This window comes from Dendrobium catenatum, unplaced genomic scaffold, assembly GCF_001605985.2.
Source record: "Dendrobium catenatum unplaced genomic scaffold, ASM160598v2 fragScaff_scaffold_1446, whole genome shotgun sequence".
NCBI lineage: Eukaryota > Viridiplantae > Streptophyta > Magnoliopsida > Asparagales > Orchidaceae > Dendrobium > Dendrobium catenatum.
In genome coordinates, this window is record NW_021319908.1 from 3331003 (window position 1) to 3351474 (window position 20472).

The window sequence follows — 20472 nt, forward strand, 5'->3', positions numbered from 1 at the left end:
AATTAAATAGTTTTAAAAATAAATATTATTAAATAAATAGTTTTAAAAATAAATTATTTTCATATAACGTTGTTAAATAAATTGTTTTAGCATTGTTAAATTAATAGTTTTAAAGTATTGTTAAATTAAATAGTTTTACAAGTAAACTCTGTTAAATAAATAGTTTTAAAAATAATTATTAATAAATAAAAATAAATAATTTAATGATATTTTTTAAAATATTATAGTATTCAATATTACTTTATAATATTGAGTTTTTCAACTATTTCATATTCTCTCACCCAAATTTTTAGCAAAAAAAAATCTATTATCAAAAATCGTTCATTAATCATAATTAAAATTTATATTAAAAGACAGATTTAATTTTTAAAGTTTTGGATTCCATTTGAAAAATTAAAATTAATGGTTATGATTTTGTTTGGAAGGAAATTCAAGTGGCTTTTATAATAGTAGTATAGAGATGTAAAAATTCTTTAATGAAATAATTAATTAAGATTTATTAATTATGAATTTTTGAAATTATGAAAATTTAAAATTTCTTAATGAATGAAAATTAATTAATGAATTATGTTATTAATTACTCGGATTGGTATAAATTAAGAATATATTACAAATTAATTTATTAATTAATTATATTTGAATATAGAAATAAGTACAATTAAAACGCCCTAATTTCCTCTTGGCGGCCGCCTCCGCCCGGCATGCTTCGTTTGTCCTTCGTGCGCTAGGGAAGTCTCTTCTTCCTTTTGTTTCTGTGTTTTTGATTTTATGGCTTCTTCTCGTATTCGCAATCCTGATTTTTTACATGGCTCTTCGCCTCTTTCATTTAATGAGGTGCTCTCTGGTTCATCTTCCGTATCTGTTAGTTTTCCTGAGCTTAAAGTTTCTTCTTTTAGAGGCATGCCTTCATTATAGATTTCGGAGATGGAAATCAAATCCCTGGCTGCCCCGTTTGAATTTGCTCTCATAGGGAAATTTCCTGCCCGACGGCCCTCTTTGGATGTCATTATGAATTTTTTCTTTAATCTTAAGCTTAATGGGGATGTTTCTATCACTGTTCTTAATCAGCGAAATGTCTTGATTAAGCTCTTCAATGATTTAGATTATTGTAGGACTTTAGCTCATAGATCTTACTTCGTTAACAACTGTTATATGAAACTGATTAAGTGGTCTCCTACTTTAGATGTGGAAATCGAATCCCCTATTATTCCCATCTGGATTTCTTTTCCAAACCTTAGGCCTCATCTGCATGCTTCGCATATTCTTCATGGCCTGGGAATGATTTTTGGCAAACCTTTAAAAACTGATAATGCTACTTCTACTGATTCCCGCCCATCTGTTGCTAGAGTGTTGGTTGAAATTGATGTGTCCAAACAATTTCCTGAGATTTTCCGGAGTATTGTGTGCACTGCTCTTCTTTGGGGCACTCTAAAGCGGGTTGTACTATTCTTCATCCTAATCTTGTCCCCTCTTCATCTTTGAGGGGGGGAGGTATTTCGGGTGCTCAGGTTGTTCCTGTGCTTTTGCCTGTTGTTGATGGTGTAACTGTAGTCGGTACTGTTGTTGCTCCGTCTGTTCCTGTGGTTTCACCTGTTTGTGATAGTTTACCTCCGATTTGTTCTCCTGTTTCTATGGTCCCCGAATTTTAAGGAGTTGGGGGATGTTGTTCTATATGGTACTGAGGTTGGGGTTGTTTCGAGCCCTTTAATTAATCTTGTTAGTGTTAATATTAGTAATGTTGTGGATAGTTGCCCTGTCGTGGCTGTGATTGATGATTCAGCAGTCCAGTCGCCTGGTTTGGGTGTTGTGGATTCGCACATGAGTCTTAATGAAGTTAACTGGAGTTGTTTTTCCATTTTTGGGTGTCGAGGCTTCATGTAATCCTACTGTGACTGTGGACTTAAATGCAGAGTGTGTGCGGGTTGATACTTTGAATGGAAATTCGGTGTGTTCTAATATTTTTGTTGATGTCCCGATAAAATTGGTCGAAACACATACTATGGTCAATCGTTCGGGTGTTAATTCTGGATTTGATATTAGGAACCATGTGGATTGGCTGCATGGCTCGTCGGAATGTGAATCTGATTTTTCATATTGTGGTTTGGCCTCTCCGAAATTTTGCGGTGGTTCTGACCCTGGTAAAGATTTTACTCTGGTTCGTGATAGACATGTTGTTTAAGTTGCCTCTCGGGGGAGGTTTCGTGGGAGGGGCCGGAGAAGAAGATAATGTATCTGTGTACTATATTTTTTCCATGTTCTCTTTGCGGGATTGTTTCTCTGTATTGTTCGTCGTTTTGGTGGTGCGCTGGATTATGGGCAATGATGTGGCTAAGGCTCGCGTCCTTGTAGTTTTGCTGGTGGCAACCTTTGGTGTTGTTTTTTGAGTTGGTTGGTATTTGGGCGCTGTCTTGACCTTAATGGATGGTCCGTGCGAGACTTCGGGTCATTTTAACAAATGTTTTCCAAGACCAATAAATAAATGTCTCAAACGTTCCTTCATCAATGTCATTTTAACAAAAGTCCAATCGTTTTCCAAGACCAATCTAATTTATTATGATTGTTCATTGCTTCATATTTTTTTGGAAAATCAGCCACTTGCATGCTACATTATATTAGTTTGGTGTGGTTCATGGTCAATTTACAAATCAAACAATGCTGCTGATAAAATTACTGGAGTTCCTGTACATTTGAAGTTCAGGATAAACCAACAACAAAGGTGAAAAAATTAAATCCAAATAGTTGGAGACGTAAGAGGCTGCAGCGAGCCGTGAGTAGAGTCTGTAAAAACCTGTAAGTTTAGCTTTTGAATGTTAGATTCATCTTCGGCAAAGCAAATCACCAAGCACTAATCAACGAAAACTTAGTTGATCTTCTTTCCTTTGGTTGAATCAATACAGAAGATGTAATTTGGGATGGTCGAGATTGAAGAGATGTACCTTTTCAATGGGAACTTCATTACGGTTACACCATGCAACAAATATGCTAGGATGAATGTGATTGATATTAGAGGCGCCTAGAGCAACCGTCTTCAAATCCTATTTCATATTTTTACTCAATTCAATTTTCTCTATGTTATCGTCAACCTGAATAATCCTCTTCTCCAACCTGCAAGTCGACACAATTAAGTGGCATAAGGGACAAATTTACAAATCTAAGGCATGGTGTGTTTAATTCCATACAACTCAGGGAACACATTTTTCTTCGATTTTAAATATGTAGCCTTCCCCAACGGCTTCCCCCTTTTTGCTTTGCAATCAACCTCGAGCTCCTTCCTTTGGGGGCCTACATGAAGCAAAAGGAAAATTAACTAATAAAGATGGAAAGAGAAATATCAATGCAGAGACATGCAAATAAGGAAAACCTTCAACTCATTTTTATTTTCTTCTAATCTAGTAACCTGGGCTTCATGAGACTTTCAAACAGTTCGTGTATGATTACATATGATTGCAATCTATAAATAAAAAATAGAAACCAAAATTAAAAAATATATAAACATTGTTAATCAATGTCATAATCAAACTATTGCATTGTGCAAGAATCAACACTTATCTAATTTATTGGCAATATGATGTACTGCAACCTTTTCTAGTACATTTCCATCCTTGATTTCATTATTCAACTATTGAGACGCAATGTAAATGAATAAATAAGTTACTTTAATATCTTCAACTAAACTAAATTACTTGTTTCATTAATAAGTAACATTTTTTTTCGATCTAAAATTGAATATATGGAGTGTAATTTTAGTAGCAATAGATCTAGAGATGAGATTGTGACTTTGGGCAATTAAGTAATTAATAAGAATACACGTTTTAGGTATCTTGGATATATTGTTCAGAGTGATAGTGAAATTGATGGGGATATTATCAGCAGAATTCAAGTTGGATGGTTGAAGTAGAGGAATGAATCGGGCTTATTGTGCGATAGAAAAGTCCCCCTCAAACTTAAGGGAAAATTCTATAAGATGGTGGTGAGACCTGCAATGCTTTATGGTGCCGAATGTTGGCCATTAAAAGAGAAGCATAATACTAAATTAAGTGTCGCAGAGATGATGATGCTTAGGTAGATGAGTGGCTTGACATACTAAATGAGCATATACGTGAAAAGGTTTGAGTAGCTCTCCAGTGGAAGATAAGATTAGAGAGAGTCGCCTTAGATTGTTTGGTCACATTAAATGGAGGCCTTCTGATGACCTAGTTAGGAAAGCTAAGGTATTAGATTTGACTTTTGTTAAAAAAGATAGAGGTAGATCTAAAAAGACTTTGTTAGAAAATATTAAAAATGATCTTTGTTTATTAGATTTAAATGAGAATTTGACTTTTAACTGGACACAATGCTAAAAAGGATTCATGTAACCGACCCCACGTAGTGGGGCAAAGGCTTAATGTTGTTGTTGTTGTTATTGTTGTTGTATTAATAAGTGACATTATTTGCATCATCAATAGCAAAACAAACAGTTACAACATTAGAATGTAAACTTAATGTAGGAGGTAAAACGAAATGGCTGAAGCTCATGTCAAGGAGTGATATGATATATGCAAAAATTGTGATGCATCAAAGAAGCAGCCTCTTCAAAACTTACTCAATCATTGAGGAATAATGCAACTTCTTCAATCACTTAAATTCTTACACATTTAATGACAATTGAAACATAGATGAATGAGTTATACTTATTAAATGAAACTCTTTCTTAGAATAAAAGAAAATACAATAAGAGAAGCATAAAATCGTTGAAAAGTAGTAGTATGTAATCCTCAAAGTATTGCAATAGATTATATAAATTATAATTTTAGGTAAATTCTTAAATTGCAAGCAGCTTTACATATGCCAATTTTACGTTTATAACAAAACACTACTAAATCTATTTCAACACAAATGAAGATAAATCCATGATATATTGAAGCAAATAAAGTATAGCATTTCAACTTACAGTTTAAAGCCACATCAAGATAAGCTACAAGAGCAGGTTTTTTCAAAAAGTCCTGAAGGCATGCCCTCCTCTCCACACCATATAAACAAACACAAATTTCACTAACAAGAACAAACAATCATGTACAAGTTTTAAGACTTTCTCTACCAAAGCTTTTGTTAAATGACCGGATTCTGCATCCGGAGCATCAGGAATGATGAAATTGTACCCAGATCCTGTGAGAGAAATTTAGTTAATGATTGCATAAATATTTGAAGAGAGGAATACTTCCAGGAAGAATGTTTGATCCACCATTTCATACAAAAAGAACAATTTCAACACCTCATGACTAACCTAAACTTAAGGACTGAGCCAAAAATATTCCACTCTTTCCAATTTACTTACTAGACTAACCATCAAGGCATCCTTCAAATTGGAGCTTAATTTCTTTATGTTGCTGGATCAACTTACTATTGACCAAGACATCCTACCTTAATCTTTCTCTCTTTCCGAAGATACATAAACAGCTTACAGGTAAAGCTGCAATCTATGAAAAATTATAATCCTCAACAATTTTGCTTGATTCTAAAACCTTTTTTCGGTAGATATGGGTAGCGGCGGCCTCATGCGAAGGAAGGTAGATTTTCTGGCGAGAAGGTTGGACGTGGCTGAATAGCCAAAGGAAGAGAGGGAGCTTAGCAAAAAAATTGCAGGCAATAGGTTGAATAGCAAAAGAGTGAAGGTGGCACTTAGGACGTTTTTATCGTTCCAAAACGCTCAATAAATTGGAAATTTTCAAAATGTCAATGGGAAGTGTGATGGCCGCTAAAACGTTTGGTTGTAAACCGAGATGCATTCTGTCTGTGTTTTTCTTCAATACAGAATCGTGCGGCAGTACAGAACAGTTAAAAGGTTTGCATCATGGAAAATCTTTTGCGGAAACGCTTAGATGAAGTAACTGAAACACTTGAATTTGAAATTAAAGCTATTAATGAATCAAGGTATATTTTGGAGAAATTTAATAATAAAGTATATAAAGAGTTATAAATGAATGATGTAGATTTGATTTTATGTTTTTAGATGAATGATAAGATTTGTTATGGGTGGAATCCAAATCACTTTTATATACTACTAGTAAAAATATTCGTGCAAAAAAGGAAACTGGTGTATTTAAAATACTTTTTTGACAGAAATAATTATGAATTGGCTCTGCTAGGGTTTTTTTCTGCCGCTCTCCTTCGTGCTTCGCCTTCACGCTGATGGAGGGATCGTTGGATCCCTCCCTCTCCAACGCTGTTTTTCCACCGCTCCTCGCAACCAGTCACCCCTCGCATAACATGCATCCTGTCCAAACGGGAGTTTCTCCGCAGAAATCCCTTCCCTGGACTAGGGTCTTTACTGAAAACCCTAACCCTAGCCCCTGTTTGTTTACTGTCTCTGCTATACCAACTCCAGAGGATATTATTCCGTTCGCGCATGAGGATGTGGTTGAAGCTTCATCGGAATGGAATCTGGCTTTGGTTGGATACTCGTTGGGTAAGAGGCCTTTTTATGGATCTTTACTTGCAGCGGTCAACAAGGTATGGAAGCTCAAAGGTAGCATCAAAATGATATCTTTGAACGACGGTTTCTTTCTTTTTAAATTTTCTTCTGCCGAGGACTTTGAGTACGTCTGGAACAAAGGGATCTGGTTTATTCTGGGTAGGCCTTTTGTGCTTCAAAAGTGGTCGCCTCTTTTCAGCCCTAAAAGGGAAGAGTTCACCTCGGTCCCTATCTGGATAAAAATTCTTGATCTACCCCTTTGTTGCTGGACTCCCACTGGAATCTCAAAAATTGCTACAAAAATTGGTATTCCTCTGGCGGTAGATGATCTAACTGCGACCAAATCTCGTTTGACTTATGCGAGGGTTTGTGTGCAGGTAGATGCTACTGCTACTTACCCGGAATTTATCCCTATTCTTGTAGAGGGGAAAATTTTCAATTTGAAAATCCTCTACGAATGGAAACCAAATCCTTGTGATCATTGCTCATCTGTAATTCATGTGACCTCTGAATGCCCGAAAAACCCAAATCCGCAGACTATTGTCCAAAAACCCAGTAATCCTCCAAGGGGTCGAAGCACTAGTCGTAGACCTCCACGGGGACGAAGTGATAGTCACAAACCCAAAGAGAACACTGGTGTTCAAAATGATATTCCTTCCATTTCGGAAGAACAGAGAGTCCTCCCTGAAGTTTCTGTAATAGGTTCCCATAAGGTTTCTCTAACCGTGCCTAACATTCCAAATCTGAATAGCCCCAATGAAGAGCTCTCTTCCTCGGAATCCTCTAACCCGCCTACACAGGTCTCTCCTCCTCACAAAACTAAATCACCTGCGGTCCAATCTTCAAATAAATTCTCAGTTTTACAAGATAATTCTGACTTGGATCCAAATCTTGAGGGCCAAATTAACCAGTTTAGAGAGCCACAGACTAATTTGACTTTTGGCATCCAAAGTTCTGTTCTGAACTCACTTCCCAGTACTAGTACGCAAGCTATTTCTCAAGGCCTCACAGATAAGGGCAGTCTAAAACAAATCAATACCAGAGGGAAAGGCTCCAAAAGGAGCAATAACTCTAAATCGTAATGTCTTACCCACCTTTTGGAGTGTGGAATATCAGGGGTTTCAACAACCCTGATAAAGTAAATGGTGTTAAAAAACTTGTTAAGGACAATCACCTGGGGATGGTTTGTCTCTTAGAAAACAGAATTTCTCACCATAATCTTACTGACCCGTGGTTCACCCATGGGCATGAAATCTTCAACTATGAAAATAGTTGTAACAACTTTAATCTTGCCTCTCCTGGCAGAATCTGGATCAAATGGAATTCAGATTGCGTCAATTTTGAGCCTTTCTTCTTTTCCAAACAAATGATCTCAGGCAAACTGTCTGGCTACTCTCATGACACTGTCATTCTATCCATTGTTTATGCTTCTAATTCTCAGGATGAGAGAATCTCCTTATGGGAGATTTTAACTGTTGCCGCTTTGTTACTGATAAGCCTGGGGGCAATCCTCTTACTGTTGACAGAATGGGTCATTTTAACTCTATGATCTTTGACACGGCTCTCACTGACCTTACCTCCATGGGTATTTTCTTCACCTGGAACAACCAAAGAAGTGATAATCCAATTAGTATTAAGCTAGATAGAGCCCTGGTTAATGAAAAATGGATTGCTACTTTTCCTAGCTCCTATTATAAGGTGCTGAGTGCTTCTATCTCTGACCATTCACCCCTTATTATTTATCCTGGTGAGCATATTAAGAAAATCCACAGATTTCTGTTCAAAAATCATTGGACCAGGTATAAAAACTTCTGGGAGGTCTTGATAGATGTCTTTGCTACCCGCTATGAGGGGAACCCCATTAGCCAGTTCTATACTAAGCTCAGCCATCTTAAAAATCACATTAAGAAAGCAAACTGGAATTCTTCTAATTCAATCAGTAGTTTGATTGATTCACTTACTCAGCAGCAATTGGACTGTCAAGCTTCCCTTGATATTGATCCTCTCAACCCAGAGCTTAGGAATAATCTTAAGATCATAAACTCTAAGCTCACGTTTTACAATTCTACTTGGACCTCTTGGGTTAAGCAAAGATCTAAAGTCAAATGGCTAAAAAATGGGGAAGAGGACTTAAAATTTCTTTATTCTAGAATCCATAGAAGGAAAGCTGCTAACACTAGCTCTTCTGAGAATGCTCTTTTTGGGCATTCAGGTGATCGTAATAGCAAAATTCAAGAGACTATTGATCATTTCAAGGTTTTATTAAATCATAACAACATTGCTACTGCGGATGTCAGCAACTTTCCTACTGGGACTAGTATTCCGTCTCATCTTTCTGGAGCCCTGATCAAACCTGTCACCTTAGAGGAAGTTAAAAATGCTGTCTTTGCTGGGCATTCGGATTCTGCGCCTGGGCCTGATGGCTTTAATTTTGATTTCTATAAAAAGTGTTGGCACATTATTGGCTATGATGTTTTCAGAGCTGTGCAATCTTTCTTCATGAAAAATTACTTACCTGTTGGTGTCAAGGCTACGGCTCTGGTCTTGATTCCTAAAAACAAACATGCTTGTAGCATTGATGATTTTAGGCCTATTGCCTTGTGTAACGTATTTTATAAAATCATTGCTAAGATTCTTGCAGATAGATTGAAATTGGTTATGCCTCTTATCATTCATAGCAGCCAAGCTGCCTTTATTTCTGATAGATTGGCTACTGATAATACCATTTTAGCTGATGAAATTATGAAGATGTTTAGTAATACTAGAAGGGATTTTTTTTGTGCCAAATTTGATATCAAGAAAGCTTTTGACACTGTCTCTAGAGAATTTCTTATTGCTAGAATGACACAGAAAGGCTTTCCTAGGGAGTTTATCAACTGGATCAAAACTTGTATCACTAAAGTAAATTTTTCCATCTGCTTGAATGGATCGCTGGAAGGATTTTTCTCTTCTTCTACTGGCTTAAGACAGGGCTGTCCTCTCAGCCCCTATCTGTTTTGTATCATAATGGAAAGTCTGTCTTGCTTGATTGATGAACATGATAACATGAGAAACTTCAGGGGTATTTCAGTGGGAGACTTTAAAATTTCGCATCTTTTATACGCTGATGACTTAATTGTCTTTGGTGAAGCTAATAATACTAACTGCTCTATTCTTACTGACTGCTTGGCTTATTTTTCTGCTTGCTCTGGTCTGTATATGAATAGCCAAAAAAGCTCTGTCTCTTTTTCTCAGCATACGACCAACATTTTAGATTTGGCTTGTATTTTGAATATCCCTAACATTACTAACAAGTTTAACTATCTTGGAATCCCCATCTCTACGGGGAGGATCAAAGCCTCTGATTTCAATCCACTACAGGAAAAAATAACTTATCTTCTTTCTGGTTGGAAAGCTAGCTCTCTGTCAATTGCGGGTAGAATGCAGTATATAAAGTATACTATTTCTAATACTGTTGCGTATTGGGTTAGAGCAACTTTTGTTCCTAATCCTATTATTAAAAGCATCAATAAAGCTTGTGCCAGATTTCTTTATTTTGGAAGCCAAACAGGGAAAAGTATGCATCTTATTTCTTGGGACAATACTTGTAAACCTTATAGAAATGGAGGGCTTAGTATTACATCTTTAGAAGCTATGAGGTATGCTTACAATTGCTCTATCATTAGTAGAATGTACAATGTGGCAAATCCTTTATCGAATTATTTGCTAGCTAGTTATAATTCTCCTTGGAAAAGCAATACTAAGCAGAAGACTAGATTTTGGAAAGGCATCTGTAAGTCGGCTGAGAGGGCAAAAACTTTTTTCTTATTTTCTCCTCACCATTCTAGCAAGGCTTCGATCAAGTGGGATCACTGGTGCATGGGTGAAAGCTTGATGTGCAAATTCCCTGAGCTCTCCCCTCTTAATTTTTGCGGGGAAGGTGAAACCATTGACAACTGGATTTTTAATGATAAATGGTGTATTCCTGATTCTCTTAGGGAGGAGATCAGAATCTATATTAGTAAAATTCCTTTGGGATTGAATAATGAGCCTAGTATTACCTGGAAAGGAAATTTTAAGCACTCTTATAAGGATTACTACTTGATTTTTTTTGAAAACCAAGATGTTGTTGACTGATCACATCTGGTGTGGCATAAAAGGCATTCTCCCAGATATTCTATTTACACGTGGATGGCTATTCTTGACAAGCTTAAATCGGCTGAAGTTCTTGCTTGGAGAGGCATTTGTATTGAAAACCCTGAATGCCACTTCTGCCAGGAAAAACATGAATCGACTAGGCACTTATTTTTTGAATGTGATTACTCTTATAATACTCTCATTAGGCTCATTCCTGCTCTTCAGAATTTTTTGCTAAGGCCTAATGTTTCTCAGGCTTTGGATTTTATTGGGGGGTTGCCGGGTGAAAACAGGAAAAGGCCTCTCAATCTCTTATTATTCAATGCCATTATTTACCACTTGTGGAGGGAAAGAAATAACCGGAGATTTAAAGCCACTGCAAAGTGTTCTATCACTTTGGCAGTTGAAATTGCAAAGGAAGTGAGATTAAAAGTGTCTAACTGGAAGTATAAGGAGAAGTCCATGTTATCCTGTTGATACGCGAATGTGATGGAAGCTGGGAGGCCTTATTTGGCCTAATATTCGTGGTTAGCCTGATTTTAGCCTCTCTTGGATGGCCTTTTTGGGCAACCAGAGTAAAGGCTTGCTGCTTTTTACCAATTTTCTTTTATCTTAAAATCTGATGAGTTCATATTTGTTTATCATAAGCTCTTCTACTCGCTGTAGCTGTTTTGGTGGCAGGTATTGGAGATTCTGGGATGCTTGGGAGTGCAGAAAAATGGAAGTTATCCGGGTCTCTTTGGCTTGGATGAGATATGATTTGCTCCGGCACCATAGAATTTCTAAGACATTGTTGCAGTCGCTGGATCGTGTTCTGCTCCTCCATGATCGGTTTCCGATTTCCCTGGAGGATCGTGGAGTCGGATCTCCTTTTGTTTCTTCTGCCTTTTGCAGAATGCTGTCTGTCATTTTCTCTAGATTACTCATTCTAGTTTGTGTTTTTAGAATGAGGGTTGTTTTTTCATTTCAGAGTTCTTTTGTTTTTTGTATTTTTGAACATTAGTTCTCGTTTTTGTGTCGCTTTGTTCAATAAAAGGGCTATGCCCAAATTTCCCCAAAAAAAAAAAATATTCGTGCATTAAAGTAGTAATTATGGTGTGGAAAGAAAGGATTTTTATAAAATAGTTATTTATGATTCAATTATTTCTAATCTAATGTAAAAAAATTAATTAGTAATTCTGAATTATCAAAATTAAATCTCATCATCAAGGCATCAACACACCTCTTCACCGTTTTATATTTCCTCTCTCGATCCAAGTCAGGTCAAAACAACAACATATCGTATTATCTCATCCCAAGTCTAGAAGACAAAGCAGCCTCAAATCAAATGTCGTTCCTAATTTTCGATTGTTTATATGTTTGGGTTGTTATTTTGTTGATTATGATTTTGCATCAAACCTAACGATATGTTTGATTTTGAATGATTAAAATTTTGTGGCATAATAATCATGATTTTCATGTTTTTATACAATGATTATCCCAGTGTGATTTATATTTAAAGTCAATTTCAAATAAATAAATTAAGTTTAGCCAATTTTTCTTTGTGATAGTAACATAGACTTTCTATTCATGTCAATCATAAGATGAAATTAGAATTGTATTGTTAAAATAATATGCAACTCTAAATTTTTTTTTTTTCACAAATATGTTTGATTTAGTAGTGTATCAACCAATACATTTTTCATTTAATAGTGTATCTGCTAATATCTAAACGACTGAATGATTAGATATTGAACAATACGATGCCATATGTTTTAGAAGAAGAGGTAAGAAGAAAGAAAATAGTATTAATTTCTTAGTAAGTCATGTCTAAAGCAAGCTATAATGTCAATTTTAACACTAAAGTAACTGGGAGACGCACCTCTAAAAAAATTGATTTGAATTATGCAAGCAACAGAATTGATTCTCACTGAAGCATAATAACCAAAAAACAATAAGTAACTGAATCAATCAAAGAATGGAGTACATTGCAATCATAGTGCTCGTCACGGCTCACAATGATAATTATTCGATCTATAAGTAGTTGTTTGGTATCTTAATGAAAAATACTTCATTTAAATCCAATTATACAAATTTTCTGTAACTTTAAATCCCATATTTTGAGAAATCCCTTTGCAGCTTCGTTAGTTGTAGAGCTCCATATTTGTTAAACCATGTCATTCATGGAATTTAATACATTTCAGAATTTATCTTACAAATCCTAAATACTGAAATAAAAAAATCAAATAATATATCAAGAGATAGTGAGATTTAACAATTGTCATTTCAATCTGTTTTTTAGGTTTTAATCCCTTCAATATGTACTAAATCTGAATTTGCAACATTTAATCCTATTTGAGTTAAATCCTACTTCTAGCCAACCAGCACCTAAAAATAAATCATATTATCATATTGGTGCTTATTAACATCGAAAGTTCATTTAATAGTGTATCTGCTAATATCTAAACGACTGGAGAATGGTTGAAAATTTAAGATGTCGTGAAGAGGAACTGTTATAGAAGTTGAATAGGCTGAAATAATTGGATAAGCCACCAGAGAAGAAGACTGAAGATCAAGCCGAAGAATCTAGATCGAGCAAATCGTGAATAATAGGTAATTGAGGCTTAAGTGGGCATTATTTTGTTTAAATGAAATTTGAACATATAAACGGGCATTAATTGGTCCGTATTAATATTAATTGGTAATTGGAGATGCTACCGAAAAGAAGGCGGAAGGCCAAAGGCCAAGCAGAAACGAAGCGATATAAAAGAAATTAGCACGTACAAACAAGCATTAATTGGTTTGTATTAGAATTAATTATGGCAGTAAATAAATGAATAAACATATGTTTACTAGAAGTGATAAATTATAGAATTTAAAGAGTCATATATGAACGGGCAATAATTGGTCCATATTAGAATTAGTTGTGGCAATAAATAAATTAATAAATATATGTTCTATAGGAAGTGATAAATGATAGAATTTGAATAGTCATATATGAACGTTGTGGATTAAAATTTATATATGAATGGTCAAGATTTTCTATGGGTGGAATCTCAAGCCACTTTTATCTGCATACTAAACAATCAAGTAACCTCCAATCACAAGTTTCTTGACCATGTGTTTAATCTGACAAGAAGATTAAATATAATTATTTTGGATTCAACTAATTTAAGGCTCAGAGCCAAACAACTTTAAATCTCAAACTTGGGTTAGTCATCTTGTGTACCTAATTTGAAAGATTCACATCCAACATGTCCTCAAGCTTTGAGAAGAAACAAAAAATTCAATGAAAATTATTATTATTATTAACATATCCTATGTACACATTATTTATCACTACCAAAAACTAAGTCTATCGCAGCACAATTTGAATTCTTGTTGTGATGGGGACATCAGATCATCATAGAAAGTTTATCAGAGACGTCGCCGCCGATCTACGGCCACGATCGAGTCTTTATATTTCTGAGTCATTGATGTATTTTATTATTCATGTATTTTGTTATTTGTTTAGGTGTGTTTTATTCTTTCCCGTTGTACCCCTCTTATGGGAGTTGTCGTATGTAAGCCCAAAGGGCATTTGTGTCTTTTGTTTTGAGTCATTTGTATGAGGCTATTTAAAGCCCCACTTTGTTCTATTTTAATCGATGAATGTTTGCTTATTAAAATTTCTTCTTGCATGAGTATTGAGAGCTTGAGAGTTCTAATGGAGGGAGCTTCCTAGGAGAGGAAGAAGATTGGCGCAATATCCACCAACCTAGATAAGTCGGGTTCGTGGTTTTCTTCGTTTATCCCGTTTCTTTTCCATCCGTTGTTTCTTCTTCCTTTCTCCTCCAATACCCCCATAGCCAACGGATCTCCACCTCCACCCGAGACCCCTCCTCCTCTCTCCACCTCACAGTCCACCCCTATACCCGACCCATCCACCCGCCAACTCTAGAATCCCCATTCCATTGCTTTTCATTGCCTAAATTGGAAGTGGATATTTTGGGACAGATTTTGAATTCAAATTCATTTAATTTGAAATTTAAAAACTTTCCTAAAATATCAAATCTATTTTTGGAAAGTTCTTAAATTAACTCTATTTGAATTTTAAATTTGAATTGGACTTAATAAAAACTTTCCTCTTTAATAATCCCAATTAAGAAACTCCTAATCCCTTTCATTAATTGCCTTCTTGGACACCCATACCGCCGGCCTCCTTTCCATTGAGTTGGGATTGAGATTTTTTTCTTATTTCCTTTTCCTTACTAATGGAAGTATTTCAAATTCCAACTCCCTGGCCGAATTTTCCCTAAGCCATATTTCCTAATTTTATTCCTAAATCAAATCCCGGGTTTAGGAAGTAATAAGACTTCCCCAACTCATTATTCCGCTGGCTCATCAATCCTCCCACCGCCTCACTTCTCTCCTGCCCACCCCTTATTTCCTATTTTATTACAGAAGCTGATTTGGAACCTTAAGTCCCTCCCCAAGCCTCTAACTCTATGCATAGGAGTCCGAATTTTCTCATCAGATATTGGAAACAGAAAATCTGAAATTGCTTTTCAGATTTCATTGACAAAGGCTTTGAGTTTACTTCCTCTACAAGTGCAAGGGAAACTTCTTTCTCCTTGCCACCCCTCGAGAGGCGTATCAAGTACTAAGAGGATTCTACCTTCAAGCATTCATGAATGGAGGATCCGGAGACTGAGTACGGGATAACTTGGGACGACGACGGCTTCACCGGCATCCTCCGATCCACCTTCGACGTAAATCCAGAGATTGGCATAACAGTTAAAAGAATAGAATATTATAGAATTCTATTAATATATTAAAGCAAAACGATAAGATAGAATAAAAAATCACAATTTCACATAATGTGTTTGAAGAGTTCGTCTAAGGCTCATGTGGGTGTTATTATGAGCACAATCATGTTATAATTAACAATTAATAAGAGTATGAACTTAAAACAATGACACAACTTGAACATTAAAAATTTATTCTATAGGAGCATTGAGCTGACAAGAGGATGAGTTGGAAACATATCAACACAACTAAAACTTCATTAAAATAGAAGTAAACAATTCAAACAAATAAGAGATGAATTCAATCCCATAATTTTTTATTTGATTCATAAATTTACCAATAAATATAGAAAAGTACAATTCAAACAAATAAGAGATGAATTCAATCCCATAATTTTTTATTTGATTCATAAACTTACCAATTAATATAGAAAAGTACCCATGACAAGCAGTTGATGTTAAATCATTTATTTTAATCATAGTTACATGACAACCCTTAAGTCCAATCTTCTAAAGCAGCCTCTTTGAGACAGTAATCTCATCACAACAACAATTATATAACAAAGATAACCATGATCAACTCATAGGAGATCATGATCTCCAAACAAATGTAATTTAGAAAAATAAAACACATATTCCATTAACAAAAACCTGGTTCAAGATTGCCAAAACGATCCATAAACTCATCAAAAGTACCCCTTGTTGGATAACCAGCACAGCTTATCTTAATAGCTTCCATAACCCCCTATATATAAGTATATAAGAATGTCTTGAATGGAAGTGGGATGATGCTATATTCATATAATTCAAATCAAAAAATAACTTACCCAGCATCTGAGCTGGTGGAGCACATTGTGATTCTCAAAAATTGCTGGCTTAAGAAGATTATTAGGCTTAACATAGCGTATGTAGTGAGGTTCAGCTGTACTCAAAGTTTCAAGCAGAGCTTGCAATTGTTGTTGTATGGTTAAAAAACCAATCAAAATGCTATCTAAAAAAAAAAAGAAATTAAAACTCATGAATGCAAGCAAACATCATTCCTAACTTTGAATCTTGAACCAACATATGAGAACTTGGAAGATTTGGGTGAGTCTTAAGCAAGAGTGGGGAATATACCAGTAACAAAGGAACATTTTGAAACACGCAGGAGTGAGTAATGCTCACCAATAACATAGTCTTTGATCTTATCTAGAAATAACTCTGTTTGATAAGTGACATGAAAAATGAAAAGAATGTAAGAAAAAACAGGACTTTGCAACAAATTGCAAATGATTACTTAGATGATTATCATGATTTTCAAGTTTTTTCAAATAGACATTTCTATTCAAGCAAATCCTGGAGGGAATAAGGCTAATGATGATGATTACAACAAATATGTGTTTTATACCAAGCCTTGTTAAGGAGCCCGACCGATTTCGGTAAAAGCAAAAGAAGTTAAATCAAAATCACGTGAAAATAGTTTGCGCAAGAAATTGTATTAAATTTAACGCCATCCAAAGCAGCCACTCCAAACTTCTACTTTGCACTCCAGCTACCAAATCAATATTCAATATTTTGAAGAAAAAAAAAACCCTAGCCTGCCTGAAACCAAGATAAGCTTCATAGATTTTTACTGCTTAAAATTCTGTAACAATCAATAGACAATCAAAACAAAATATACAAAACATTATGGATACACTAAAAATATAAAATAATGATCTTTAAAAGGAAAAGACTGCTCGACAACAACCCGATTATTTCATCTAAGAACATTTAGAAAGATTTATATTACTTGATTACAATATTTTCTACTCAGATACTCACATTATACTTTAGGAACATAAGTTTTGTGAAGCATGCCTGAAGTTTTTGTTAGTGCCCGTGATTTTGTATGATATGCTACAAAATTATAAATTAAAGCTGTGAGATTCATGCCCTATATAATACGCTAAGTTTTTAATGAATTATGATACCAGATGTTATAAAAATATTTGCTATCAAAATTTTTTGCAGAGCTTCAAGTGATGTGATACCAACATGCGAAGAGTTTGCTTTGGGAATGTAATAATAAAATTGAATTTATACTTTGCTAATTAGTAAATCATGCTTCAATCAAAATAAATTCTTAGAACTTTTCCATTGAAAGATTGAGTAGTGGTAAGCCATTACAAGAGGTTAGCAAAACAATTGCAAGAACAACAAAATTAATAGTAATTCTAATAGCTAACAAACAAAAATCCATAGTGTAACATCAAGACATGGTCACTTAGAGTTCCTACTCACTCAATCACTCTTAGGCTCAACGGTTGAAGATTAAGCATACGATGAGAGAAATTGCCACTAGGAAGATAGTACCGAAGGTCCTTGTTGATGGAGAGGTAGTCACGGACGGAGAAGGGGTAGATCTCCCAACGAGAAGCCAAGGCGTCTTAGGCTTTTGAAGATCGATCGTACGTGCTAGGCAATATGCGCTTGACGTATCTTTCCGTCGTCTCGTCGTATTCCCAATCGGGGTCGTAGAAAGGAGAGAGAAGAATGTCAATCTCCTCATGATCGTTGTAAGCGAAATCGTGATCAACCTCGGGATCGGCCATTCGACATTGAGGAGGAGGTGAGAGGGCGTCGTCTTCTTCTCTTGGCTTCAAAACTTCGCAAGGGAGGGAGCAAGAAGAGGGGCGGCCAGGGTGGAGAAGGAAAAGGGGGGAGGGGTCGGCTAAGGAGGGAGAATTAGGTTTGGGCCAAGAGAGGAATAGAGCTTTTAATCCAAACCTGAAATTAATTTCAGGATTTGAGTAAATTTGGAGGGAATCCAATTTGAAATTTGATTTCAATTTGATTGTGATTAAGGCATTGAATGAGGATTAATGGGAGGGACCCAAACATGGGGCCGGCAGCATGGAGAGAGAGAGGGAGATGGGGTCTAATTCAAATCCAGGAATTAATTTCAGGATTTGATGGAATTTGGTGAAAACTGATTTGAATTTTGATTTCAAATCAGTTTGGAATTATTACCTTTAAATGGGGAGGAGCCCTAGTAGGGCCGGCGGCATGGAGAGAGAGGGAGAGGATTGGGGGGAAGGATTTAGGGAGTTTCCAAAGATGAATTGTGAATTTGTGATTTAGGAAAGTTACTAAAAGATCCAATCTATTTTTAATTTAGATTGGAGTCATGAATAAAACTTTCCTAAATGGGAATTCCAAAAATGGAAAGATTTTGAAATTCAAAATTTGAATTTCTCTCCAACACTTAGCTAAATTAGGAAATCAACATGATGATTGAAATCATCATCAAGAAGGGAAAAATGAGGGAGGGGGTGGACGGTGGCAAGGAGAGTGGGGCGGGTTGGGGTTTTGGTTGGTGGGTGGAGTTTGAAAGGTGGAGCTAGGGAGATTGGTAGGTAGATGTGGGGAGAGGAAGATAAAAGAACACACAAGAAGATAATAGTAAACTAACCACGAGCCATGGACTCTTCCAACGACTGGTGGGCCTTGCACTTGCTCACCTTGAGCACACTCTCCCTTCTCTAGCTCTCATGCAAGAAGAAGACGAAGCAAAGAAAATTTTATTAATCAATCATCAAACTTTTACAACACAATGGGCCACTATATATAGACCACTTCACATGACAAGAAAAGTACAATCATGCCCTCCGGGCTACAATGACAAAATACTTTCCATAAGGGTAAAAATAGAAAACAACAAAACTAAATAAAACATCATGCAAACAACAATAGATAAAACATAAAGCGTCAGAAGTAAAGACGTTGAATCGTAGCCATCGATCTACGATTCCGTCGCCGGTACACGTGTCTAAATCTCAGAGCAATGTTCTCATCATCAAGTGCATCTATTACAAACAAAGTTTGTAACAAAGGTCAATATTATATGTAAGGACATTTATACTGTTGACATGCCTATCCTATTATCATCATTTGCGTGAAATATTCCATTTAGTTTCCACTTGATCAGGAAATCTAATATATCATTACATAAAGTACAACCATTATTCACGATGAAAACATAAAATGATTTTTTAATAAGACAAAAAAAAGGTATTGAGGATATTTATATGTATTTGTAAACTATAAATATTATTGTGATATCTATCAATGTTTTGTCAGATAAAAATCAATAAACCAAAGTTCCACCACATGAAGTTTTATATAGAAAGAATGATGCCTATACCAGAAAAGTGACCTGAAAACGTCTTCCAATGGAGTAGCTGTCCAAGGTAAGAAATTATCCTGCAATAGATGCCAATAACAAAATTCAAGCTTTCATTATGCTGAATAGACACTTTGAAGGTTGAAGATATTCTATGAGAAATCGCTAACTTCATTCAAATAGACAAAATGATGCTCAATTTATCAAATAATTACTCAAAGATCATACCAAGTAAATAGGGCGTGCATAACATACTTGCACAAAAATAATTTGTTACACGCAACATTCAAGTATACATATAATGTTGTAAATAATTTATTAGGAGTGCACAATTAAATATATTAAAAAGGGCCACCATTGGTACGTACCCGCAAGTATAGAATGGGATCTTATTTGACATGTTCATCATTCATTGTCGTCCCAAAAAATGCAAGCAGATAATGGACTCTTCAATGCATATTTGTGCTGTAGAACTGGGAAATCGATTAAACATGAAGCAGCAACCAGCAACAAGCCATTATGTCTAAGTAGGGCTTCAAGTGAAGGTTCTCGTCCGCGAAATTCAAAGAAAACCTAAGAAAAGATACAATAAAATAGAAAGAAGTTAAAGGAGAGAGAAGCCAATAAGAAAAGAGTTGAACAAAGATCAAACCAGACATAATAGAAAAGAAGAGAGATAAAACATAAAAAAATGGCAATGCTGTATTTGGTAAAGGTCATTAGTATAGAACATGTCGAGAATTAATTAAACTCTATGATGGTGGGTGATTAAGATAAATTTTTTTTTATATCAGGTAAAAAAACCAATAAAGAAAAAGGATTAAAAAATTATGGTTCAATTTATATCAGGATGAGGATGCTAACATAATATATTCAAAGTTATAAGACATGTTTAAAGTTAGGAGACAGTTAAATTTTGTGTTAAGACAATCAATGTATATGGTATTGTATTTTAATTAAACTCTATGTGGTTTTACTAAATAAGGAAAGAATTA